The sequence below is a fragment of the Rissa tridactyla genome, chromosome 1, assembly GCF_028500815.1.
Source record: "Rissa tridactyla isolate bRisTri1 chromosome 1, bRisTri1.patW.cur.20221130, whole genome shotgun sequence".
NCBI lineage: Eukaryota > Metazoa > Chordata > Aves > Charadriiformes > Laridae > Rissa > Rissa tridactyla.
The window spans coordinates 66,547,466-66,567,083 of NC_071466.1; the positions used below are offsets into that span (position 1 = coordinate 66,547,466).

A 19,618-nucleotide genomic window follows, 5' to 3' on the forward strand; every position below is an offset into this window, starting at 1 on the left:
TGAAAAAAGTCCTCCTGTACCAAAAAGGTACAGAACATGGACAGGCACTGCAGTAACTATACTGGCTTCAAAGCTAATTAAATTTACCTCAGTGTGGCTTTCCCCTGTAGACAAACCCAGAAGTGCCAACCCCATCAATCATTGTCTCACTGACCTCCCTGACCTATCTTTAAAACTAGAAAAAAAGCTGATCAGCTCCTCTCCATTTCAATTTTGCGCTCCCCGGCCTGAAGATCTTTTTAAGTCCTAGCTTCTGGCATGATGCCTTCCAGTCACTGGTCAGATTCAGCAGTGCCAGCTGCTAGCAGAAAATCCGCCTATTCAAGAGATGACCTTATGTGCTCCAAACGCTGCTTTCTCATTCTGCCTAAATCGTTTCTCCGTGTTCAGTGCCTGCACTAACACCAGGATGCAAATAGAGATGTTGCAAGTCTTCTAGAGCCAAAGGTATTATTTGAAAGGTAAGAGATTTTATATTTTAAATTCAAAATGATGGTGAGACTGTCCTTTTACTAAAAGAAATTAACAAAATTTCACACATAGCATCCAAATTGTAATTTGAAATCAATGCCACAGTATCCATCCTGATTCCCTTATGAAAGATCCACTGTAAAATCCTGTAATGCCTTGTGAATAATTTCAGTGATTCACTCCCATGCAAGTCTCTTATTTTCCAATGCAAATATTGCATAAGGGTAGCACAGTACTCTTAAACACGAACAAGACATAAACCAATTTCATTCAGATTATGTTTGTGTCATAAATAAGGCTCTGTATCCACTCAGTTCAAATCGGCCTCCTTAAGCAGGCTTGCACTCGTTAAATCCTGTCTATGACCTCAGGCAACCTGTTCTAAATGCATGACTCTTGCATGTGAAGAGAGGAGCTTGGAAAATAACACTGAACTGAGCTAAGGCTAAATCTATTTGGATTCATTACATCTATGACCGATCTGTCTTTCTAAATAACACTTATTTACATATATTTTAAGAATTCTCAGTTTTGCCTATGGAAAACAGAATCATGAGAATATGAAAACCTCATTCCAGTTTAGGCGACCCATAGTCACCAAAAAAAAATGGCTGGTTATCCCTTCGTATTTTTCAGAAAATACACAGTTGGTGCATGCCTACTAAAATCACTACATTTCTTCCATCCCTTTTTTTTCACAGTGTTCTTTTTTGGTTTTCAGCTCATCATACTAGCTTGAGTAGATCTTACATATGCAATTTTCTGTGTGTCCTTATGTCTGAAATGACTACTATCACAGAATGACAAGCCGGTATCCAGGCGCATTATGATGCCTTTTTTTTTTTTTTTTCAAAGAACTTTAGGAATTTTCCAGCAGCACGAAGTATGGGAAAGTAAAAAAGGTTACATGCAGGAAGGTGACTTTTTAAACAAATATCTTCAGGTAGTTTTCCTCACTAAAGCATAGCTGTAAGGTAATAGTTTTTCTAGGTGTTAACCTGGCTTTACTCCTGTTTGACAAGGTTCCGTTCAGACAGCTGTTTAATATTTAAATACAGGAATTTTTTTCCTACTTTAGGCTTTGCTTAGACACCTCAATAAGGTGCTATAGCTAGAAACCTTCCGTGGTTGTGCTGCCACAATTAAGGGATTTGACTCATGCTCACACAGGACTCTGACTCAGGAGCAAGAATGGCTTATGCTGGCATGCCTGTGATGTTTCTTGCTCACAGTCATCTATTTTGGTCTAGCTTTCTCCCCTTTTTTGAGTTTGCTCACACCATTACAAGATGGGCTAGGCTTTTTGGGAAGCAGCCATAACCCCAAAATTTTTAGGCCTGTCAAAATAAACCAGAACTGATACGCGGTTCTTTAATTCATGCCCATTAGCAACTTCATTCATATCTTAGTCATCCCCGCAGGAAAGGTGAGAAAGGAGAACTGTGTCTGCGAAATGCTTCACCTTGCCCAAGGTTGGTCACTCTTGCTCTCCTGTCTAAGGCCTCAGTTTGTGGACATGCTCTTCTAGGTCTGTCTGTGGTGCCTGAAATTACTGTTATCCGTAGCCATGTATTGGCAGGTTGCGTTAACCAAGCCAGTTTACCTAAGAAAGATTAAAGGAGGTAATGGGGGAAAACAGAGGGGTGCCTCTCCTGAGAGCATACTGAGGATGTAGGAGATTAAAACATTATCGGAGTGTGCTGCTGTTTGCAAAACTAAGTCCATTATAAGCAATGTCATGACCTGTGTGACAACTGCTCAGCCAGAAAAACACCTCCCAGACAGGAGTTAGGTGCACCGAATGCAAGTCCACATGTTACCCTGATGGTCCAAAACCTGACAGTTTAAGTTCACCTGTATCAAAAATTCAGGCTGAGCTCACTGACTCTAATGTAAACTGAGGATCATTCCTAGGTTGTGTACTGCCATTCTCCCGAGGCGGTTGTGACCTTGGTCAGGGAAAAAAAGGAGGGGTGGAGGACCAAATAGCTACAGGTGACAACCTCTTTAAAGGCTACGGTTCACTTGACATCCCTCTAAATTTTCAGTGGCAAGCACAGGATCGAATGGACATCACGCCACTATGTAGAGGTCCTAAATCACATTGCACGGTTGGTGTGCAAACTCCACCCTCAGCTTTTGCTTTTGGGTTGCAGGGCACATCTACGCTGGTGCCGATAAACCAATTTGAATTACCTTGGCCTAAGGGCTGACACCCACACTAACAATGAGAGATTTTTTGGCCAAATTTAATAGGTATACAGGTCGGTTCTAAGTATAACCTTAGACAAGTCAGAATGGATTTGTACAGTCTAGAATTAAGAGTAAATTGGCACCTCAGGTAAAACTTTTAACTGGGAAAGGTAATATACGAGCAGGATGGATTAAATTGTCGGGGAAGATGAACTAGATGAGAGCCTCTAGAAAATGTCAATTTTAATTTTGTCCTGTGCCTTGTTTTTCAGCAATTTACTAAGAAATAGATTTTTTACACTACTGGTCTTCTTATGAGAACATACCAGCCTCCTCAGAAAGAGGATTCATTAGAGCTATTGTGCTGGTAAGGCCCTGAAAGAAAGACAGAGGAGGGAAGAAAATACATGTGATCGCTGTGTGAAGATGATTTGATTGTCCAGGTCACCACACATACCATTTGTTTGCCACATGAAATGCTGGAGACCAAGCTGCAGGCTCTTTAATGCTAACTGAATCCTCAGAAGAGAGTCAAGCAAAAGGCTACCTTACTCATGAGCAACAGCAAGCGAACCGCATAAAGGTGCCTTAAAGTTGGGTGCCACCAGGAAACCTTTGGTGATTCATGCTGGAGCAATTTAAGCAGGTAGTGCCCCTAGCCCTCTGCTGCACCTCTCTGTGGAGGTTACCACGCCTACAGCAAAACCAGTGTGTTCGCTTCCCAGCCACACCAGCCCACAGTCCAGCGCATTCGGTTTAACTGGGATTGATGGCCGTTTAAGGTAGTTTGCCAAGCTTAAGGCTGCGGCAGCTGAAGAGCAGACACAGTGCCTGTTCTCTCAGGTTTACAAAGGGGCAACAATTTCCTCCAGAAGAGCAGAGAAACCAGCAGAAGAAATATATATTTCTAAGTTGCCCCAACTGTGCTTTTTTTTTAAAGCATTCTTTTATTTGCTGCTATTTCGCATTTTCAGTTGATATCACTTACCTTTTCCAAGTGATACTGTGTAAACGCAACTGCCACTATTGCAGTTGGTGCGACCATACCCAAGCCAGGACATGGGTCCAGTACCTGCTCCCAGTGTAACCACAGCAATGTGAAGCCATGCATCTGAGATAGAGCTGAAGACATGTTTAATATCTTCTTCCCAAGGAGTGAGTTGATGCAATGTGAAATACAATAAGCCTTGTGTCCGTTACACAATATGTTTTGGCTGTTAAACACTAGGGAAACTACCACTGCTGTGAAAATACTGTTTCTGTAGACTGTCCACGTTTAGTTTGTTGGCTAGGTAGTGGCCACCTCTGAGCTGACATATTTAACAGGTTCCAGGTGGTTTCTACCTTTTTCATTATGAAGGTAGAGTGCTCCTTCCTAGCTCCCTGAGTAGGAACCTCACATATTTCTTCTCTTCACATAGGAGAGGGGCAAATTTTTAGTGAGGGGTCCTTACCAGGCGTCACCTCTGAGAAATCAGCGGCAGCATTCCTTAAAACACAGGCAGGCAAAAAACCCAAACCCAAACCTTCTTAAAACTATCAGATAAGTTTCAATCAATTAATTTATTCCAATTGAGTCCAATGGATTGGCACTCTATGAAGATGAGTAAAAGACGCTTCTGGCAGAGGTCCTATTACCTTCAGGAGAAGGACTCACTGATGCATCAAAACTCAGTTTGAAACACCTGAGGCAATTAGAGAAAGGTGCTGTTGCCACATCAAAGGCACAGTATCATAATCAGATCAAGCCAGTTTGAAAAGTCACGGCCACTGACGGGTCAAGTTCTTCATCCTTGCCCTTGGCCACACGTGCCTGCTGCCCCTGCCACGCTGGCACACAAGGTGACGTGGATGAGTGTGCTGATACCATTAAATACTGGTCTTTCTTACCAAAATAAAAGGTTGTGTTTCAGCTGGATCAGAGGAGGAGATGTGAACGCATTGTCAGGACAAACTCACCACTTTGGTGAATAGCTCAGTCTTAGATGACCGCCCCAACAGAATGACTGATCAGTGACTTTGGATTCAAAGAAATCTGGTCTGCCTGTGGTTAAAAGTCCTTTTGAACACTTTTTAAAAAGAGACTCAAGTTGTATTCAAGTTGCTTTTTATAAGCCCTATGCTTTCTAATATAACAATTGGAGAATTCATAAAATTTTCCAAAAACTACTAGAATTCTGAATATTCCAAGCCTTGGAATACTTATGATGTGGTTCTATGATAATAAATACTATACCTTCTCTTTATTATATCACTGAGTGAAGGAGATGTCATTTAAATCAGTTGTGGGCCCATGATCATAACTGTTGAACTACTCAGAAAAAACAAAATGGGATTCAGGCTGACTTTTATGCATGTGTGCTGGCTTTATACTAATTGTTAGCAATTATCTTATACAATTAACAATTGTTCAACTGCTCTCAGGTCAATATTGAGTTCCTAATTATATTGGTAATTCTTCTGTCTAGCGTATCTGATGCCAGGAGAGTACTTCTTTAGCACTGATAGATCAGAATTAAGTTACAGGAGTAGCCAAGCTAGGAGTTAGGCTTGTCCTTTTTGGCCCTGAATAAGGCTGGCCAAAAATATATTAAATCAATAATATATTGCTCAAAGGCACCGTTACTTCACAAAGAAACTGTTTAAATTGGTTTTAATTACTATTTTACTGTCTGAACACCTTTCAGATTCTCATCTATTAGTCATTGTTGGGCTTAATACTGTTTCTTCTGTGGCTTAGAAACTTTTACAATGTATAGTCTACTGGAGTACATGTGTTTGAGTTAATTTTCCTCACTGTAAAAACTAGTGTATAGACACAGGAATGGAGAACCTGGCTGTGCCTCTTGTCGGAATCCTCTGCCGTCACAGAAACCTCATCACAATTCTCAGGTAACGTTATCACCCATTTTGCGTTGGCACTCTTCTTCAAAGCAATTTAGGTTATTAATCCAACATATCTCCATTAGAATATTGTTCCAGAGCCTTATTTTTCCAATGGTCTTGATAATTCTTTGATTTCATGAAGTGGCAAATTGCAGAATATTGTCCCATTTCACTGCGAAGACATCACAGTATTTATGTTTTCTATGATAAACACAATGAATTATAGTTACAAGAGACTTTTGGGTGAAGTTTAGTTACAAAAGAACTGTAGCAATAGCAAGACCTATATTTCTTAACTCAGATTAAAAGATAATGCATTCATCAACAGCTTTTTTTCATTGTTATACCTCTGTAATAAAGTTAAACAACTTGTGAATTGTTCAAAACAATGAACTCCATCTGGCTTGCATCAAGTTATCTCTGTTGAAAACCAATGCAAATGAGGTGTGCACAATTAATGACATAGGTCTTCTCTTCCCTAAGATGAGACTGAATTTTTCATTGGTAAATCATAGTATGCCTGGATCGCTGAAGGCATAATGGGGAATTACATTTCAAATTGACTTTAAAATTAGTTACTTCCTTTACACTTTCAATCATTTAATAACTAAGCACTTAAATCTTCAAGTGATCATTTGTATTTCATTGTCCCTCCTTTTCAGTACTAGGTAAGAAATAATAAGAAAGCTATCTTCTTTGTGGCTCCTTTCATTTTAAAATAATACCTATTATTATGTGTGTAATCAGAAGTAGAGTGGGATCATTTTAAATATATAAAATTAAAATGGGATTACATCTGATAGCTCCAATAAATTAATAAAATTAACACTATGACTATTTTTGCACAAAGATTACTTAAAATTTCTCTAGAATAAAAAACTTATACTCATTTTGTCTTGTATTTTATTCTGTAACTTGTATTGGAAATATATATGTATATTTTTTAGGCTATTTTTGTCTTATTAACAAGAATGCTACTATAAACTACAGAAAACAAGTGATAAATTTAATGTGTATCTCATAAATATATTCAAAAATATAACATTAAAAAAATCTTTTTGAGTGACAAAGCTAGGAGTAGTTGCAATTTCACATTTATGAAAAGGAAACATTTTGTTGAAAACATGTTCTAGTTTCAAAATGAATGCAAAATTTTTTTTTATATAATTAGCATACATACTTGCAAAGGTTCAGATAAAATTAGAATTCAGTCAAGATGAAAAACTACTTATAATGCACAAAAAGGGACCCACAATTAGAGACTGGAAGGGGGTTAGGCACAATAGTGGGAATACATAATTCAAAATGTCACTCAGCAATCTACTTCAGAATAATATGAGTTGTATGCTGATTTTCCTGTTTGGCAACTCGGAACATATTTGGTCTCAAAACAGGAAAATAAAAGGTACTTCATATAGTTCTGTTTGGGAGGATGGGAAAAACTGGAACATTTTCCAACTGTTTCAGAAGACATCTCTATCAAATTAAATATGGCTGCTGGCTTTCACCTGGTTTTCACTCAAAAACCATAATACCCCTAAGCACAAAATTCTGTGCAGATTTCTTAAACTCATCAACATATCTGCCCCAATGTTTTAGCTCATTAAGTAAAAAGTAATGCAGCTTAACATGGGCTAGTTTGAAACAAAAAGCAGGGAAAAAACCCCACATTATAGAAACTCTAAGTCTTTTCAGGAGACAAAAAAAAAGTGCAGTTAACTTGTTCTCAGCTTGGAGTTTAATTCAGACGTTTCCTCAAGGCTTTTAGAGAAGGACAGTTGGGAAGGACAAAGAAACACACTGTGGAATGGCTGGAAAATATAGCAGAAAAGACAGTATACGTGGCATGAACAGTTATGGAAAACTGGCAGACAGTGACAGGAGAGTCAATTGACAAGAGTAGAGGTCAGTATAAAAGAAATCGGTATTAAGGCCCTGAAGCATGGAGAAAAATGTCTACGCACTAAACAAAATTGTTTACTTAGTTTTGATTTATAGCTGCTGCATCGTGAATTTCAGTTACAGTTAGCTGCATAAGACAACACTTCTCTTCAATCCAGACCTTGCCAGTAAATGAAAATATCTGATTCTCAAAACAACCTTTCAGAAAGAGAGTATTAGGTAACATAGGACTGATGAGTAACTATGGTGTTATTAAAATTAATCTAATCTAATGTACTCTCTAAGTCTAATAGTTAGTCAGTTCGTTCATTGTTCCACTCTTAAGAGCTGAAATGAAAAATGAACTGGCAAAAAAACACATTTATGAAAGACAAGTTTATAAAAATCAAAACATTATATAGGTCCAAGCTTTGCCTCATGTTCACAAGTAGCAATCAAGTTACTTGCTTATTGATGGCGAGTGAGGTGCCTGACCATTAACCCTTCCTGGATGCTATCAGATATCAAAAATGCCTTGAATCCTAAATAGTGTCGTGGGGTACCAACATTTGAGAGCTCCTTAGTTTCTTGCAAGCATCCCACGTTAAACTGCTCTGCAGCCACCGATAGTTGTTCAAGCAGCTCGTTATTTCTGCCTGTTACCCATAGCTTTTCATAGAAGTAGCTCTGGGGGGTTGCATTATCCAGACTGACTTTGGAAGAAGTCAAAGAGCACTCACACAAGTCCTTCTGCAGACAGTGTTGCAACGGTGATAAGTCAGGGCCCTGCTGGCTCTAGTACAGTAAAACCCAGAAAAAGTTGTCTGCTTATAGGCTGAAGCTTGCATTATGCATATGGGATCAACATAATAAATTAATAAACTAGTGAAGTTATGTGAATACAGGTAAATCATGGCTGAGGGATGGATTGTACAGAAGTCTTTGTCTTCGTTTTTGCAAACCTGTGAATAGATGGGAACATAGAGAGTGCCATTGCATGTTTTGGACGTTGAACAGGTGGGACAAACCTTCAGAAACAAATACCGGCATTTAGAAAAGAGTTTCTTCAGCACACTGGTGCAGCTGGGGACATGGAAAAATGTTCACTGCAGAACACAGGGACTTCAGATTTTTCTGCTTTCTAGCTGCTTAGCATCACCTCTGTGTCAGATATCACTTCCATGGCAGAACAAACATGAGCATTCTTCATCCACTGCAGTGGATGCAGCCACTTAAATTGGTGCAGCCACTTAAAGTAATTTAAGATATTTTTAGATAAGATATTTAAGATACATAAGATAAGATATTGAAGATATATAAGATATTTTTTTCACTGAAGCAAATGAGATATATTGATGTATACAGTTCTAACATCGCTGAACGCTAACCTCCAGTAAAGAAAGGTTTGATAAGCAAAAGTCACAAGTTAATAAAATCAGTCCATTGAAATTCAATACTGGTTATCCAGTCTACAAATGATCACTTCCTGCAGGTCACTGCAAAAGTGTAAAACCTGGCAATGTCTTAGCAATAGCTAAAAGTAGGAAATTTACCTCTTGGGCAGCTCCACCTCTACTCTTAGAGATACCAGAAGTGACAACTGGAAGCCACCTTGCCTTTTATTAAGATGGTTTCTAAAGCCATAGTGAATGTCAAGCACCAAGGAGATATCTTTGATAGTGTCTCCTTTGGTCAGCTCTTTTATGTCATTGTTTTCAGCACTGAACATAGGATGCAGAAGTCCTGCTTAGTGTAAGCAGGTGGCAAAGCATTTGCCTGATGAGGGATACAAGAAACCAAAGTGTTTAGTGAACGAGGAAAACAAATGAAAGGGCCAGCATAAAACTGCTATCTTGAGTTGCTGTTAGGAAATAAAATGCAGAACTTCACCTACCATGAAAATTTTATAGAATGAATATTAATGTTATGAAGAAGTAGGGTGGATTTGCATTATGTATTTGACTTGTCCCTGGAGCGCAGAGACTGACACAGAATTGTGACTGCATTAACTATAGCTAAATTTTAATTGAAGACGATTGATTGTTGAGCATTCTGTTAATTAACCTCTTTATTCTGCATTTTCCTACAGAATCTGAAATGTCCTTTCAAAGTAAGTTTTCCAACTCAGCCATCAAAAAATGCGGGCGTGAGCTTCACTCACAAAAGATTCCTTGTAATAGCAATCCAGAAAAAAAGCTAGATGCCCAGTCCTCAGAAGCTGATAAGGGGTTGGTCCTCATAATACAGAGGTAAGCTCTCACATCTCCATTTTAATAACCAAGAGACAAGAAATTAATAAAAAAAAATCCATGCCCACAAGAACCTCTCACCCCCACCCCCATCTAAATGCAACCAACTTTGTTTCCTTTGAGCTTTTATTTCTCCCCTTCATCTTGGATTTAGAATTAAATACACATTCATCCACAAAATAAAATTTCTTCCCCGGTTCTGCATTATTTGCTAACAGGTTTGTGCAATATATCTGATTTCTCATCCTGGCCTAATATAAAGGTTAGATTTGTGATATGAATGATTAAAATAATTTGCCCAGGATAAGAAAGGATGCTTATTTCCTAACGCAAAATAACCTCTTTCTAAATCAGGTACTTTTCTCAAACAGTCGTGTGTACTATGAAGGAACCTTCTACATCCAGTGACATAGAGAAAGGGAGGGATCCTTCTCCAGTCAATACCAGTCACTACAAGCAGCTGTTCTACATCTAATCAGGCGTCACTCCATCACTCTCCAGCTGCCCCACAAATGCCATCTTTGAAGCAGCTTGTCAGTGACAGTCTAATGCAAATTTCAGCACCTTTACTTTACAGTGCAAAACAGATCATGATTCACAGAAAACTAGAAGGAAAACAAGGCAGTTAAAATGATTTACTTGTTTTGGGATGGCACACTGTACCGTTCAGATTGAGATTTAGGGCGGGATTAATCTAAACACTGAAGTCATCTCAACGCTGGAGGACTAAGCCAAATTGTTTCTCTGCACTCCCTCAGTGTGTGTCCAGGAAAAGAGATAGACACCACCAGACGGTGATCACCCCATCCTAACACGGGTGTCAGAGGTAGCGTGATGAATTGCTTCCTAAGGTACCTATCTCTTTTCACTGACTACAGGGGAAGCACAGACTAGACGTCTTATTTTATAGGCTAAAATTAGGTGAGATTAAGGCTACCCAGCTGCTCCAAAGTCAGACAGCATTTATTTTCCTTTTACATACTTCATCGGAGGTGCAGATGGCGGGATAAGGAAAGGATGAGCAGAGCTCAGTGAGTGGGTAGCTGTTCGATATTTCTTTTTACACTCATCTCTCAACGTGCGCCCCATCCATTATTTACTGCACGCCATCTGAATGCTGCACTGAATAGAGAATCACTCATTTTCTCATGGGCTTTTCCATACTGTTCTCATTGTAGTACTCTATTTCTCTGCAAATATTAATGAATTTATCTTCCTGACACCCTGGTAGTATTATTATCTTCCTCTCACATGTTGTGAAGGAGATGCTGAAAAAAAGTAAAAACAGACCTCTGATATTGTTTCCCCCCATGCAACATGCTTTCCAGATGGATTTTTCAGAGTACTTACCAATTTTAGGCCTTCATAATGTTGAAGTACAGTTCCTGTTCACTTCTGCTGCAATTATTGCTGCTTAGCATTCAGCTGAGTAGTCTCTAGGTGTTTTAAGACAGATACCCAGAAAAATCGAGAAAAATCAGGGACCCAAATGCCTCTATTTGAAGTTCTCTGCCTTATCCTGGGCTGCATCAAAAGAAGCATGGCCAACAGGTCAAGGGACATGATTCTGCTCCTCTATTCCACTCTCGTGAGACCCCACCTGGAGTACTGCATCCAGCTCTGGGTCGGTCAACGTAAGAAGGACATGGACCTGTTAGAGCAAGTCCAGAGGAGGGCCACGAAGATGATCAGAGGGCTGGAGCACCTCTCCTATGAAGACAGGATGAGAGAGCTGGGGTTGTTCAGCCTGGAGAAGAGAAGGCTCCGGAAAGACCTTATAGCAGCCTGCCAGTACCTAAAGGGGGCCTACAGGAGAGATGGGGAGGGACTCTTTCTCAGGGGGTGTTGTGAGAGGATGAGGGGGTGATGGTTTTAAGCTGAGAGAGGGGAGATTTAGATCAGATATTAGAATGAAATTCTTTCCTGTGAGGGTGGTGAGGCACTGGAACAGGTTGCCCAGAGAAGCTGTGGATGCCCCATCCCTGGAAGTGTTCAAGGCCAGGCTGGATGGGGATTTGAGCAACGTGGTCTGGTGGGAGGTGTCCCTGCCCATGGCAGGGGGTTGGAACTAGATGATCTTTAAGATCCCTTGCAACCTAAAGCATTCTATGATTCTATGATTCATGACACACTTCCCAACATTTGCAGCTGAGCAGATTTGGGCTTTCTTCACTTTGACTCATTCCCTGTCTGAATGCCCTTCCTGTATCTCCCCTCCTGGCTGGCAGATCCGTGGCTTTTTGGGCTGCTCACTGCTAGATGCTTCATATATCCTCAGACATAAACAGTTACAATCCAAGCCATGTCCCAGGCCCCCTGCCAATGTGAACAAGCTCTTGTAAGACCGTGTCTAGATGGAGTGGCTGGCATATACTGCACTGGGGACAGAAAGGGCCTGTTAAATAAAGAGGCCCATAAACCAAACTTGAGCATAGGACCCCTGATCATTGATATTGCTGACTCTTCTTTCCCTAAAAGAAATTCCCACAAGAACAGGGGTAATTATGTCCTCAGACCTATGGGGCACCACAGAGATTGCAGGGTGACATGCTTCGCAGCACGGGCACACATCCTGCTTGAGGAGCTCTGCCTGAGCAGCGTGGGCATAAACCTCTCGGTGCCACTTGGTTTCAGCAGCAGGAGTTGGTCCCTGGTCCTCGTATTTCACAGAAAAATACTCCTCCAAGGCTGTGCAGTGAGAGTGGGCCCCGCTGCAAGACAGAATGACCTGCCAATATTTGGCTGAAGGGTGTGACTCTCCTCTTTCCGCAGCTCCGCCGGCATAGTGTCAGGCTGGAAATAAATGCATTGAACAGTACATGCTCTTCTACTACTTTGTTATGAAAACAGTGGCAGTAGTGTTGTAGCTGGGATGGGCTAAAGACCACAAGAGCAGCAGGGTTTGCAGGAAGAAATTCTATTTTTTAATTACGAAATAATTAAAAAATAATTTTTAAATCACCTCACTCTGTAACTTACGCTTTTATTTCAAAACCAGGCTTTTTTTCTTTTTTCCTGTGTTAAACATCCTCGACTCCTAAAAAATAACAAAAGAAAGTCATCTTTTTTTTTCTGAAAGAATTTCCGCCAGAAAAATGTTTTTGCCAATGCTGCGATCTGTCCAGGCTGTGTGGCAGGGGTACACCAACTGGATATGTTAGCCAAATAAGCTTTATTATTTCAGTGAATTTCAATTACTCTATTAAAATAAAACAGACCATTGCACTTAAGAATAAAAGAAAAAAGAGCAATAGGAAAAATTTAGAAAAAAATTCAATACCATGGTGTGATTTTAATTTAATCAAAGCTGAATCAAGATAAGCACAAATGGTAAATTAAGATAAGCACAAACAGTGTTTATAAAATCAGCATAAGTCTTGGCTTGTAAATTGATATAAAAATAAAATGTGAATAGGATATTCAGTATTGCCAAGCCAGTGGATTTCCAAAGTTAAATATGGGATTAATCAGAGTCCATTAATCTTAATTTTCCATCTGACCAATATGAAGAAATTTTATTTTATCAGCCTCATTGATCATTTTCACCATTTACATTTTTTAGCTTGCACAAACCACTCATTTATTGTTACATTCCTGCTTTTAATGGGAATATTTTCTGTAGGAAATTGTGCAAAAAATAGATTTGACATTGCACTGCTGCTGTCTTCACAAGTCCTTCTTTATCTCTGCATCCATTAGCTGACTGTTTGCAATATGGATTTATTTCAGTCTGCTTCTTGCACCATCAAGGTCTTTAAATGAAGTTCTGCCCCTGTACATGAAGAGACTTCTTAATTCGTAGTTTCATATTATGCAAAGATTAACAGTAGAAGGTTATTAACAGTGCAAGGTTATTAAGAGCGTGTTTAATATTATTTGAACGATAGCAGAATCCCACGGAATCCCATTTTGATATAACTTTATTAGCGACAGAAGTATTCAGCTAATTCCATGCTTTTTCCTAGAATGACCAATAATAAATGACTGCAAATCAGTATGCATTTTAAGCTCCTTTTCAGCTAGCAATCGACAATTTTGTGGTCTATTAGAGTCTGTGGTTGCTCAGGGTAAGCGCTGAGAAATGAATGCACTTTACCAATGGCAAAGCTAATAATAGTATTACTATTATTTCACAGAAATTTCTTTCTGGTTTACATATAATCATCGCAGACACATTAGGAATTTTTTCAGTTCAAGCCTAGCATTCAGCAGGCTGATTCCCTAAACTCTGGCCAGAGCCAGATCCCATCACATTTCACTTCAGTGTAACCCAGGGAGGAGGAGAATTGGGGGAAGCATGGAGGCTTTATCAGTTAATTTGGTTTGTAAGGTGCTAGAGGTGATCGTTCCTGGATCTAACTGGGGCTTACAATTAGCCACTCCAAGCTTTGTTACTAATCCTCAGCAGAAGGTCTTTTCCCCCAGAGCTCAGCTGACATCAGGGATAGCCCAGGAGTGTGTTTTCCCCTGCCTTGCTGCAGGCACCCACACGGACACGAACCCGACCAGACCTGCGACTAGGAAACCCTCTCAAGATCTCTCACAACACCTGCACTGGAGGATGGTTCCAGCATTAAACCATATGTCAGGTGTAAACATCTTAAACTGCCCAGAGTGTTTATAAAGTAATCACAAGTCTAAGCTCTTAATCAGCACCTACGCTGAAAACACCATAGAGTTAGAGGAGTCAGCTAATACATTAAGAGCATACACCCACACATACCAAACAAAACTCTTCTTCTCCTAGTCCAGGTAATGCTTTCCCGATAAAGTTCCAAAATCTTACAACTGGTCTCAATTCTTATTCCTTTGTGATTTTCTCACAAATTCCTTGCAAAACCAACCTAGATGTGCAAATAGGCACTTCTGTAAAAACACTTGTTCTAGTTTTCCACTAGAAAAATAAAAGGATGATTTGATGTTGAGGGATAGACTTATTTGAATTTTGTAACCACGCTATGTTTAACCCTAGGAGGCTTTTTTTAACAGTACTTTGTTCGTTTATTTAAATTCCTTGCTGTTGCACAGCATCTGCAGCATATCCTGTGAGATGCTTGTATAGATGAGCCCCTGGCAGCTATCAGTGCTTTTTAATCTTCATATCATCCAGCCCTACTCAGACAAGGGCTGTAGTGTAGTTCCCAACTTCTTTTTCTCTGGTGGCAAAACCAATTTAATAGATTTCCATCCTTTCTTACCCCAGTTACTCATTCCCTCCCTTGTATAACAATATATCACCCCCTTAACCGTGCCTGTGTTGCAGGACAATGCGTGTTCAGTGCCATGCTCTAAATTAGATGAGTGAAATAATCTGGGTTGAAAAGACATATTTTTTTTCTGGAGGGTATTTCTTAGCTTAGAACATTTTGCTGGTCCTATTGAGTAAAATTTTGTCAACAACTCCACTGGCAGAACCGAAGAGATAAATATCAGTACAGGAATGGAAGCAAGCAGCTAGAGAGGGAAACATTGTCAGAGGGAAAATTGTTCATGAACCTCCGTCCTTAGATGCTGTATGTTTTAGTTGCTCCTCTGGAGAGCCAGAACTCCTGTTTTCTTTGATATGGAGACCCTGCAGTGCAAAGAAATCTTGAGAACAAATTTGGTAATAGCTATGAAATCCACAGATTTCACAGAGCTCTAAAAATCCACAGAATACTCTGGAATTTTTATTCAGACAAGAAAATTGTTATATGGTTCCTAATTTTATTGCCTATTGAGCTTTCTGCCTGGCTCCTGAATCTGCAGCTCTGTAAGAGCTGACTTCACACTTTCCATTCGAAAATCTATTTTTCTGATGCAGAACAGGGTTTTGCTCCACCATCATGCACAATTTTTTGTTGCCTGCCTTCTTTGTAGCCTGAGAGTGTGAGATAATTGACACGGAACAGACAAAAGCTTGAATACATAATCCATGACATCTGTGAAATGCACGGTCTTTCTGTACGTAGAGCATAGGAATAGCCAAAAAGAAATTGCTCAGTCCATGGCCAAGATCCCAACAAGTAACGAAAATCCTGGAGACACCTCACTTTTAGGCATGAGCAGGAGGTATGTAGGGCTTACGCACGCAGTTGGAGTGGTAATATTTTTAGATTTGCGTTGAAGTATGGATAGCTTTGGAAATGGTTACTTTGCAAAGGAATATCTAGGTAGCTCAAAGAGAAACTGGTGCACTACGTGCCCACCGTCTCTGAGGAAGAGCAGTGGAAGTTGAAGGAGTGGAGCACCGCTCCTATGAAGACAGGATGAGAGAGTTGGGGTTGTTCAGCCTGGAGAAGAGAAGGCTCCGGAAAGACCTTATAGCAGCCTGCCAGTACCTAAAGGGGGCCTACAGGAGAGATGGGGAGGGACTGTTTCTCAGGGGGTGTTGTGAGAGGATGAGGGGGTAATGGTTTTAAGCTGAGAGAGGGGAGATTTAGATCAGATATTAGGATGAAATTCTTTCCTGTGAGGGTGGTGAGGCACTGGAACAGGTTGCCCAGAGACATTGTGGATGCCCCATCCCTGGAAGTGTTCAAGGCCAGGCTGGATGGGGCTTTGAGCAGCCTGGTCTAGTGGGAGGTGTCCCTGCCCATGGCAGGGGGTTGGAACTAGATGGTCTTTGAGGTCCCTTCCAACCCAAACCATTGTATGATTCTACGAAATGGTGAAAAATTGAGACTATTTTAGCCAAACGCATCCCATGAGCAGAAATAAAGAGGAAGGCGAGGCCAAGGGAGATGCCAGGCTGGGATGTCAGCTGGCGGGTGGGGTCAGGGTCAGGCCCGGTGAGGGGAGCCAGGGCCAGACACAGCCCGGGGCATCCGGGCAGGGCCGTGGGGATGGGGATGGGCCAAAAGATTGGCCCTGCTGCTGCGGCATCACTTGAGAAGGGGCTGGTGGCCCTGGGGGAGCTGACATGGGGTCCTGGGACTTAGGCAGGTGGGGGGAGCCCTGGACTGTGCAGGGACAGGGAGACATGACAGGCGGAGAGTCAGGTTAAGGAGCGATGGGGTGAGGGAGGATAATGTCGTAAGATAAATCTGACAGAACTCATCTGCTATGGGTTAGGTGAGACATTACAATGAGAAAAAAACAAAACAAAACAAAACAAAAGCAAACCCTAGCAGATTTAACAGATTGCTGAACACATTTTTTTATTATATTGATATAGAAATAAAACATACTCTACACCTCTAAGCCCCTGAAAAGCAATCATAAAATTCCTGCAACCAATAATCGTACCACAATGGAAACAGAAATGTGAAGTAAATTTTAAAGGCCTCGTCTTGCCCAGTATGTGAGAGGAGGGGAGTCTGCTCTACTGTTAAAAAACATCACAGAAAAGATTTGAGAGACAAAAGTTCTTGCAAATATGTTTTCATTCAAGCCTGCCTGATCCTGCCTCCTTCCTGCTCCCACTACATTCCTGGTTAAAAAAAGAACAGGGTTTGATATGTGGCTGTCTCACTGCTCTTATCTCATGTGTCTCTGTGGGCTATTAGCACCCAAAGGGAAGATAAATCTTTTACCCCCTTCTGCCTTATTTTATGAATAGGTAAAGTTGGTTAAAAAAAAAAAGTAAAAAAAAAAAGTAGAGAGCCAATCAGGCTTGAAAATGTAAGATCTCATTCTCACTGGAAGATTTTCTGAAGGACTGAAAAGCTCTCTGCATCTTTCGCACCAGAAGGACAGGCAGTGGATTTCACAAAGGCAGTGTCTGGGCATTCAGGCAGACCCAGTCCCCCCAATCCCCCTGTTCCCCGCTCGTCCCATCCCACGTCTCAGGGGCTATGTGGAAAAGGAGACTGAGGAGCCAGAGATACTTATTCACACTGTTACATCAGCTTGTCCCTAACACATGTGTCCATCTACAAAACTCCAAACAGGAGGGCTTAAGTCAGTGGAAGCACTGAGATGTGGGAAGGATCTGTCATACCCCTTATACAGCTGCCCGCTTTCTTGTTCTTTCTTCTGAGTTCCCTTCATTCAAATTCTTTAAGAAAAGAAAACATAATCTTGCTTTTCTCCATGATAAATCTCGCTGTACTTTGGAGATGGTTATGAGAAGAAGCACTTGTTCTAAGCTACAGGGTTTAACATTTTATTTCGAATTTGAGGTAAGAATTGGTCCTCTGCAATTCTCTTTACTGCTACTTTTGGAGAGCTTATATTTCATATGAGGCTGGATCACATCAAATAACTAAAAAATGTTTTTTCCCCAGTGATAGTTTCTAATTACCGCTTAACTATAAAACTGAATGAGGAATTAGATGGGCAGTAGAATGACATAGAGTTTGAGTTTGACATAAACATTCAAAATGAAAAATAAACTCACCCAGGAGTGAAGGGAAGGAAAACAACAACATGTGCAACCCATTTTATAATTCAGGACAGTCTTGAACATTTCAGCTACTGCTTCAGCTTGGCAGAACTAAAGCCAGCAAAAGGCAGATTACCAGAACTCCCCAGCTTTAGGGTTTGTATGAATACAAGGTGATTTATTTTGTTGACTTTCTCTACTGAGCTTTATGTTCTGATTTGTTGATGTACAATTATAATACTGTTTCCATAGGTCTAATGTAAAAAGTCTTTCATTTCCAGATATCACTTTCAAGCTGTCATTTCACAATATGCTGTCCCTAACCACGCATTCCTGCCTCCCCATATTGTACCACCTCCACAGTTGTGTCAACACAACTGTTTGTGGAACTGCAATCTACACTGGATCACTGAACTGATTTGGATTAAAAATAACATTTGCTTTGGAGGGGACAGGGCGTGGGAATGAGCAACTGGGGGCAGAAAAGGGCCGACAGAGATGGAGGAAGGAGAAAAGATGGGAACCCATTAAACTAGTCTTACCACTGAAGTTGAGCTATTGTGAAACTGTGAATTGATGATACTTACCTTTCAGCTAGCATAGCCATGCTTTTCACCTAGTATTAATCAAATTAGACACATTGAACTCTCATTCTCATTACATTTAATGCAAACAAGGGGACAACTTCCATGAAGAGCTTATGAGCTGTCAGTTAAGACTACATCCATTCCATGTACTGTTCATATTATACCAGGTGAGTCAGTAGCAAACAACGCTACTGCAAACGTCTAACCCAGACCGCAGGGAGGTCAGTGAAGGTACACCTTCCTAAATAAGAAAGAGCCAGGGAGTGAGCTCTAGCCCTGTTCTTAATCATTGCCACAGGTGATTTGTTAGCTCACTCCCCAGCTCCGCACTGGCCTGTCACATCTTGCTCGTTCAAGGCAATTCTTTTATAAAAAGGACTAACCCAAAGCAATGTGGGTACAAGCCAGCGGAGATATGGGGGCTCCAAGGCAGTTACTCGTTCCTATCCCACTTTTGTTATGCAATATCAAGAGACCTGACTGCCTTCCCTTTGCTTTCAGCCGGCTTTAGGTCAGGATCCAGAAACTGGAATGCCGACACAAGTTCTTCATACTTGAATTTCACACAAAGAGATGTAAGCAACACAAATACGCTTGTAGCCCCTCTGTATATTTTGCTTAAAATAGATATGGAATTCAGGGACTAAATTAGAAACTGACTTAATGAAAAGACGATTCCTTCTTGTAAAAAGTCACTGTGATTACCCAGGGATCTGGAATAATAATTTAATGACATCAGTATGTCAAGTAAACAATTCCACAACCAAACACTGGAGTGACCCCCATGTAATTTCCTTATTTATAGCACAAGTATCAACAGCACATAAAATTGTAATTAAATATACTAGCCCGTTTGCCATAGATTAATCAAATAGCTGCTAAAATCATTGCTAATATGTCATCAGCTTGCATAATGCTTTTGTCATATCTTAAAATATTATTTCATGTATTTATGTCAACTTTGTCCTAATGAACAATCGTTTCCCAGATGTCCTATCAATCCACATAAATAAAAAGCCTAAGTAATTTGCTAATTCGTAACAGTG

The 19,618-nt window shown here is 40.5% G+C and overlaps 1 long non-coding RNA gene across 2 annotated transcripts in view; it reads left to right on the forward strand.

Moving 5' to 3' along the window:
- Positions 1 to 333: 333 nt before the first annotated feature.
- Positions 334 to 19,618, forward strand: part of LOC128904478 (uncharacterized) — a 36,884-nt gene continuing 17,599 nt past the window's right edge. For both annotated transcript variants that reach the window (XR_008464508.1, XR_008464507.1), the window contains exons 1-3: positions 334 to 461; positions 5,474 to 5,556; positions 9,521 to 9,680. This is a non-coding gene — a long non-coding RNA (uncharacterized LOC128904478). The remainder of the gene's footprint in view (positions 462 to 5,473; positions 5,557 to 9,520; positions 9,681 to 19,618) is intronic.